This window comes from Phoca vitulina, unplaced genomic scaffold, assembly GCF_004348235.1.
Source record: "Phoca vitulina isolate PV1807 unplaced genomic scaffold, GSC_HSeal_1.0 scaffold100, whole genome shotgun sequence".
NCBI lineage: Eukaryota > Metazoa > Chordata > Mammalia > Carnivora > Phocidae > Phoca > Phoca vitulina.
The window spans coordinates 1-8,099 of record NW_022589803.1 but is presented as its reverse complement, the minus strand read 5'-3'; the positions used below and the strand labels follow the sequence as shown (position 1 = coordinate 8,099).

Below are 8,099 nucleotides of genomic sequence, written 5' to 3'. Positions count from 1 at the left end.
TGTCTGGGGATGTAACAAAGGTTCTGGAATTCTCAGAATCCTCAGAGTCAGGGTCTGGGTCTGCAGCTTCTGAGCCCCCCTCTGGGGGGGTCCCCAGGAACCCTGAAGACCCCCGCTCCTCTGGTGATCCTGGGGGTGCAGTCCCACCCCACTCCCAGCTCTCCTCCAGCAAATGGAAAGGGAATTCTACTGCTTCTGTAGATGGCACAGACTCACCACGCTGGTGGGGACCTTCTAGCTCCTTTGACTGATGAAGAAACTGGAGCACAGAGAGGGAGAGTTTCTTTCCCAAGACACACAGCAACTTGGTGTAAAGACTGTGTTCTGGGACTTACCAGTACCAGTCAGAGACCTGGGAAGACCAGCCTTTTTTTGCACATGAGGTGGGGCCAGCCTGGAACTGAGGGGTGGGGGTGCTTTGGAACATTTCAGTGCTTTAACCTCTAAGGCTCTCAATCTGGCCGCCTGGAGTGCAGCCCCAAGAGGACAGTCCAATAGGGGGCAGCAGAGACCAGCAGTAGAAGGAGGCTAACCCCCCCCCCCCCCCCCAGAACAGGCTGGAGCTCTGGAGGGGTTGGGGGGAGGCCAGGGAAAGACTCCAGCAGTGGGGGCAGGTGGGAGGATGCAGAGGCTGGACTCTGGTTCTGCATCTTCCCTGGCGCCCACCTCACCCCTGGAACCACCACCTTGGGGGGAGGCGAGTGAATTGAATCACTCCAGTGTAGGGTAGGATTCTGACCTGACTTACAGTTTCGATGTTCTATTCATCATGGAATTCTGCATTCATTGCGATTTCAAAAAATATTGCATTAGATATTATTTATCTTGATTACTGAGTTTTGGGCTCCTCCCTTAAATTTTACACGCAACGACAGTGCCTTACTCTGCTCCCACTAGTCCTGGCTGTGTCTGGAACTCGGGGAAACCTGTTGGGGGCGGGGGAGGGGAGGCGGGGGGCGGAGTTCTGGAGTGGGCGTGGTCAGCGCCCTGAGGTTCCAGCCTCAACTGACCAAGTGCGTTGACATTTGCATAGCGGAGCCCTGTTTTTATAGCGACCTATCTTGTTTATAAAAAGTTATTATAAAATAGATAATCACATAAGATCGACATCATTTTATTGCTGGACCATCTCTCCAGACACATCCTTTGATTTACAGTGATGTTATAATATTCCCCCAAACACCCACCCAGATGTTTACTTGTGTTGACAAATAGAGCCGACGGTTACTAACAGAAGCACATCTGAATGGTATCTTTGACAGTGAGGACTGGCTTTGCCAATTAGATTACACAGTGGGGCTTCTCCCTGGATTGAATGGTTCAAATTGGCAACACCAAGTTTTGGGGGAAAAATATACCTGAAGCACAGGAGAAGATGAAAGCATGTTTCTCAAAAAAAATACTGTATTTGCGAAGATGCACGATGATTACAGATATTTTAATTTTTTCCCAATCTTTTAAACTCTATCATGCACAAGGGGTCGCTTAGTAACTTCCAGTCAAGTTCCTTGGCGCATATCCCTGATATGAACCTGGGAGAGTGGATGACAAATGGCTGGGTGACACCTCTGTGCAGGTGGCCTCCCACCCCCCCACCCCACCCACACCCCCGCAGCTGATTCTGGGATGGAGCCAGACTGCAGGAGGTTTACAGGGAAGTGTTTGGGACCAACCCATGTGCAAGCGATGGTGGGGGCGGGGGAAGCAGGGTGGGCAGAGGGAGGAATCAGCTATAGTGGAGCTTTGCTGTGGGGATGGTCCTTCTCAGCTTCCCCAAATGGGTCGAGAGGCTGGGTCTTCAGACCCTCACGTTGATCAGCTTTCAGAGGCCAGCTGCCCAGGGGAGGACCATGGCTCGGCTCCAGGTGGCTCTCTTCATCAAGGGAGCTGACAGATGAGGGCAGGGCTGTCTGTGGGCGAATTTCCCAGCAGATGGGGCAATAAGCCCTTCATTCCAGAAACGGTCTGGTGGTGCATCAAACTGTCTACCAGTTCAAATCCTCTCAAAGGCAGGTGGTTTCCAATTCTTTGCTTTCAGCAAAATTAAAAATATATGAAATAGAGCTGCCAGCTGAAAAATCATTGAAAAAAATAATTTTTGACCATCAACCACTAATGATTTTTGGCACATAATTAGGAAGAAGCTTAGATCTGTGAGCGAAATTCTATTACAAAACTTCTGTTTATGAGGTCAAGGTTTCTTTGAGTTTCATATAAAAATGAAAGCCAGAACAGAATAGATGCAGGACCCTGCTTCATTCTGGCAGGACGTCGTATTCATCAATGGATCCACAAATCAACACTATTTAATGATTATCTGTGTAAATTTTAATATGTTTATGTTGTTTTGATCACATACTGCTATGAATAATTAAGATGCCAACTCAGTGTGGCAGAAAATAGTTTAATGCTCAAGGTCACAGGCTATGAAACTAAATTGTAGAATGTAAACAATGTATATTTTTAGGACAGAGATGTATGGCAGGATAATGAATAAAAGACTCAGGTGTAAAAATGTATGAGTAGATCAAATTCAATGAGGGGTGTGGAGTGAAAACAAAGTTCAAGATGAGGGAAGAAAGATGGAAAATTTCCAAATGTTAGAGAAGAATTTTAAAAAAGAGTGGGTTGGGGCACCTGGGTGGCTTAGTCGTTAAGCGTCTGCCTTCGGCTCAGGTCATGATCCCAGTGTCCTGGGATCGAGCCCCGCATCAGGCTCTCTGCTTGGCGAGAAGCCTGCTTCTCCCTATCCCACTCCCCCTGCTTGTGTTCCTTCTCTCACTTTGTCTCTCTCTAAATAAATAAAATCTTAAAAAAAAAAAAACAAAAAAATAAAAGAGTGGGCATCCAATCATGATGATACTCACTTCCATTCTATATATATAGAAGAGCGTTGAGAACGTTTTACAAACTTCTGGTGAAAACTTTACATGTCTACTTACAAAGCAGCAGGGAGTGTGAACCCCGATTCTTTTGGAGGGCTCCGCTGCAGGCCCTGTCCCCCTCCCCCAAGAAGGCTCTTCTCTAATGCATAAAGGTCCTGGGTCTCAGCGCAGGGTGATCACATAAACTAACAAGCAGGACCACCATGAGTCGGGGGGCAGCTAGGAGCTGTGCCCTTTCCTTCCAGTATCTTGACTCCTCCAATCACTCCTGAGAGAACTGAGTGAGGCGCTAAGCCTGGAGAGGGGACAAGGCAGTCCCAGGGCTCAGCTAGTAGGGGGACCTCTGGACCCACAGGGCACTGACGACAGCCTCTGTGACTCAAAAGAGACCCCACCTGCCATTTCACAGCAGGGTAAACAGAGGCCCTGAGAGGGCAAAGAACCTGCTGGAGTGTCCCAACCCTGGAGGGTCGGAGCTGGGACCAGAGAGGATGCCTGGCCCTCAGGCCTACAGCTGCTCGGACAGCTGGTGAGAGTGTCAGGCTGGGGTAGGAGGGTTTGTGTCTCACTTCCCCATCTGCCTGTGTCACCATGAGCATCAGCATTGCTGTCCCACCCCAGACAGTAATAGTCAGCCTCGTCCTCGGCCCGGGCCCCGCCGATGGTCAGGGTGGCCGTGTTCCCTGAGTTGGTGCCTGAGAATCGGTCAGGGATCCCTGAGGGCCGATTGCTATCAGCATAGATAATCAGCACGGGGGCCTGACCCAGCTTCTGCTGGTACCAGGAAACACATGTATTTCCAACGTTGTCTCCCCCACAGGTGATCCTGGCCGTCTTGTCCCAGGCTCACTGACATCGAGGGGGGCTGAGTCAGCATGTAGGCAGCCATGGAACCTGCAAGAGAGAAGATGAGAGGTGGGCTTCCAGCTGAGGGGACTCTGCCTTCCTGGCCTGGACTGAGCTCCAGGGGTTCTCTTGGCCCCCAGAGTTGCCCCCTTCCAGCAATCTCAGCCCAAGGGACCCGTGGGCCTGGATAGACCTTTTGAACCAATGTGAGCCCCCGGCCCCTTTCTCTGGGCAGGTGCAGTCCCGTAGAGCTCACACAGAGCCAGTGAGCCCAAAGGGTGGATTTACCCCTCTAGCCCCTCATCCTGCAGCAAGGTGAAGAGATCCTGTCCCCCACTGGATCCCAATGAGCCTGGGCACAGCACCTGTGCAGTGAGCAAGGAGGCTGAGGAGGAGAGGGGTCCAGGCCATGGTGGAGGTGCCCCGATTCTGTTCCCAAGTCCCGAGGCTGGGCGAAGTTCCTCCCAGGCCTCTCTTATTCCCTTGCTGGACACACCTGCTGGTTATGCAAATCAGCCAGGGCTCAGGGGCTGCTGCTGAGGAGCTTTGTGGGTTCAGAGAAGGAAGGGCTCAGCCCCAAGGGGCGTAGAGAGGGGAGAGTTGTCCCTTGCGGTTGCCACCCTCAGCCCAGGGAATCCTTCTTCTGGTGGTCACGTAGGTCTGGGGCTACAACTCCAGTTTTAGGCCGTACCTTGGCCTAACTCCTGGGCTGTTCTGACCACTGAGAAGCAGAGTCTGTTTTCCAGGGAACCTAAGTCCTGCTCACAGAATCCTCCTGGGTCCTGTCTGGGTCCTGTCATGCAGGTGGCCAGAGTCATGGTGGTGCTGCTGAGATTGTTCTGGGCCCCCAGATCTTTCCTCTGTTCCATTCTGGCTCAGGAAGGAGGTGGTTAATATCATCCAGGATTCCTAAGTGTCTCATTCATCCTTGTGTTGTGGTGGATGTCGCATGCTGGTCCCCTCCCAGCTCCACCTTCAGAACTTTCCATGCTGTGTCTCTTCTGAGACTTGCAGGCCCCAGTGCAGTGACCCTCCTCATCCCCACTCCAGGGAAACCCTGCATGCTTAGACAGAGGCTTCCAGGGAAACCCTGCGTGTTTAGACAGGGGCAGCATCCTACCGCAGATCACAGTTTGTGAGCTGTGAACACCAGCATTTGAGTAAAATTCCTCCCTTGCCAGGTGCACATGGGGGTTGTTAAAGGTCCATGGAGGTGCTGTAAGGGTCTGCCCTTGACCATGAGCTCCTGGACAGGTGGTAGGTGCCATTTCTCGGTATCTCCGATGTGTGGCTGGGGCAGGGACACATCATGTGCTCAAAAGATACGATCTGAGTATAAGAGGATAAAATTTGGTTGTGAATTGTAAGAATGCCTCATGCGAAATTAAAATTATATTTTTAATTTCAGTTGCTAGCAAAAAATGCATTAAGTAATAAAAATCATTAATATAATTTATGAGGTTGAGCAATGGTTATTGAATAACTGCTGTGTCCTTGGAGTGGAAAAAGAAAAAGAAAAAAATTTGGCACCAGCCCTCTGGAGAGAGAGGGGGAAAGGAGGAACTCCTTGTAGCAGGACAGGAAGCTCTCAGCACAAAGGGGGGTGGGGATGTGTGTTCTCAGAGGGAGGGGGGTTTGTAGACTTTCGAGAGCTTTAGCACCACTGGGGTGCATGTAGGAGATGGAAGTCCCAAATCTGTGCCAGAGAAATGGGTAATTACTGCAAGATCTGGATCAGAATAAGAAGGAGCCGAGAGATTTTGTACATTAATGTCAAACATGATACTCAAGAAGGGAGATAGATACCTTATCCTTGAGGTCTCAGGTCTTGGTAACTAACACCCCCCGCATGTTAGAACCCCTGATGCCAGGCCCACTCCATCACCAGGTGGCTAGCCAGGCGATCTCTGCTGTCCCCTGGGTCGTGGCAACAGCACAGGGGGTTCACGCCATGTGCTCTGGGATGCTGTATCCGCTTTCAGCCGGTCATGTGTTAGGCATGTGTGGTATTGCTTCCCCCTGGTCAGGACTCATGGATCTAGGAATTCGGGGTAGAAATGGGAGTGGCAGCACTCACTCACATCCCCAGTGAGCCACCAGCAAAATGTTCACTTCTCATCCCTGGTGCTTGGCTGTCTGCTTGACTGCACCACACTGCTGTCTAAGAGTGCGTTGTGGCCCTTCCTGGCTCCTCCTTGCAGTGAGGCACCTGGAAAAGTAGGGGACCCTGGCTGCCGTGATTCCTGATGACTATCACGGGGGACTTGGCTATCTACTACCCATTTGGGGGAAGCAGGTATGAGTATGGATTCAGCAGATCCCCTAATACTCCCTGGGACTGTGATTACGGCATAAATTCACCACAATCCAATGCAGCAGGTCTGATAATGAACAGATCTTCCAGAATGAAGGTTTGGTCATCCCATCTGGTGGGGATGATGACCAGGTCAGGTCTTTGCTGAGGGAAGGGGAACATGGGGTGGGTAGGTCACTTCCTGACCGCAGGTAGTGAAGAAATGAGCAGGATACAAGGACAAGTGTTTCTTCCTTATATTGACATGAATAAGTTTGGATATATATTAATCATATGCTTTTGTTTTATTCTCCTGTCTCATCCCATTATTGTCTAACATCAGATGTGTTAACAATAGTTAACTTTAAATCTCAATATAGAAGTTATAGGATATCAAATCAGCTGGGACAAAAACAACTATCACTACAGACAACAGTATAGTTTGATTCCTCTTGTGGGGAAAGGGTGAGCATGTTTGTAATTGTTCATTGGATAGTTTCATCATATTGGGTGGAAGCAAGGTTACCAATATTCTCTTCATTTAGAGACTGTGGTTTGCCTGGATTGGGTGGATTTCATGTGGATGAGGGGTGGACTGTGGTGGCTTATTAAATGTCAACGTTGACAAGCTGATTGTATCCACAGAATTGTCGTCTGTCCATGTTTCTGGGTAGGGTGAGTGTAAAGAGAAATTCTCGTGCAAGATGTGGGGGGTAGAAGTGAGGAAGCATATCGTGTGTCTCACTCCCGTGGTTGAGTATCTTCTGGCCACTCTGGAGACAACTCTCCCAATGTCCCTCATTCACCATCAGGATGGATGTGACTCTCCAACTGTCTGTCAGAACCCAGAGCACCCAGTGTGTCTGCATCTTTTTCATTGTTTAAAAACACAGGGAATGAACTGATCTGTTGGGGATTTTGACACACGTAATGGGGCTTGGGGGGGACAAACCAGAGTTTTGTGTGTTCACAGTGGTCTCCTCAGGTCCCTGAGGGCCCTGCCAGGGATGCCGGCCTTCCTGCATTGGGTTCCTGGAAGCAGACTCTGAGATGGAGAAGTGCATGTGCAGGAAATCTGGAAGGAGTTGGGGAGGTCAGACTGGGCAGAAGGAGATGGGACCCACAGTGAGACAACAGATGAGGCCTCCTTCCTGCAGGGAGCCCTAAAGCTGGGAACTTTCAGGACATCTGAACCTGAAGGAGGGTCTTGAGCTCTTGGACTCAGGCCATGATTCAAGAGATTCTCTCTGAGAAGGAGCATGAACCTGGGGAGACAGTTTTCTGAACCAAGAGCACTTCCCAGCAAGGAGCTCCCCTGTGAGCGGCCAGGGGCCTCAGACAAAATGGGTGTGTGCGTGAGCCCAGAGGAGCGGTGACCACAGTGGGTAATGCACTGGTCTGCTCCACTCAGAATCCCCAGCTGCCATGCTGAGAAGGCTTCTGGAGCTCAGCTGAGCTGGAAAATTCTGGACTCTAATCCTGGTCAGTGAAGGAGTGGTCCATGACCACCATATGGAAATGCAGGGATAATGATCATAGATGGAGGTTTCTTTCTGTTTCCTCTTCTACCCAGGCCCTCTGTTCCCAAACATACTCAGACCCAGACAATCTCAGGAGCCGCAAATCAACCCTGATACACCCTCTGCAGGTACTGCCTGAAGGGTGGGTGGCTAGGGAGATCTGGGGACCTGGAATCTGGGGATCTGGGTCAGAGCTGCTCCCTGCTTTGTGCACAGGCCTCCTGGGGCTGGAGGAGAGTGTGACACACACGGGGAAAGGGTTTGTGTCTCACTTCCCCATCTGCCTGTGTCACCATGAGCATTACCACAGCTGTCCTACGCCTGACAGTAATAGTCAGCCTCGTCCTCAGCGTGGGCCCCGCTGATGGTCAGTGTGACCATGTTCCCTGAGCTGGAGCCAGAAAATCGGTCAGGGGTCCCTGAGGGCCACTCAGTGTCCTTATAAATGACTGTCACGGGGGCTTGGCCTGGCTTCTGCTGGTACCATTGTGCATAGTATTCGCTCAGTATCTCTCCAGAGCAGGTGATGGTAGCCGTCTGTCCCAGGGACACTGA

General features: G+C 50.7%; 1 pseudogene; it reads right to left on the bottom strand.

Annotated features, from left to right (window-relative positions):
• Nucleotides 1-879: 879 nt before the first annotated feature.
• LOC116627717 lies at nucleotides 880-4,142 on the bottom strand (annotated as a pseudogene).
• Between the last annotated feature and the right edge of the window lie 3,957 nt (nucleotides 4,143-8,099).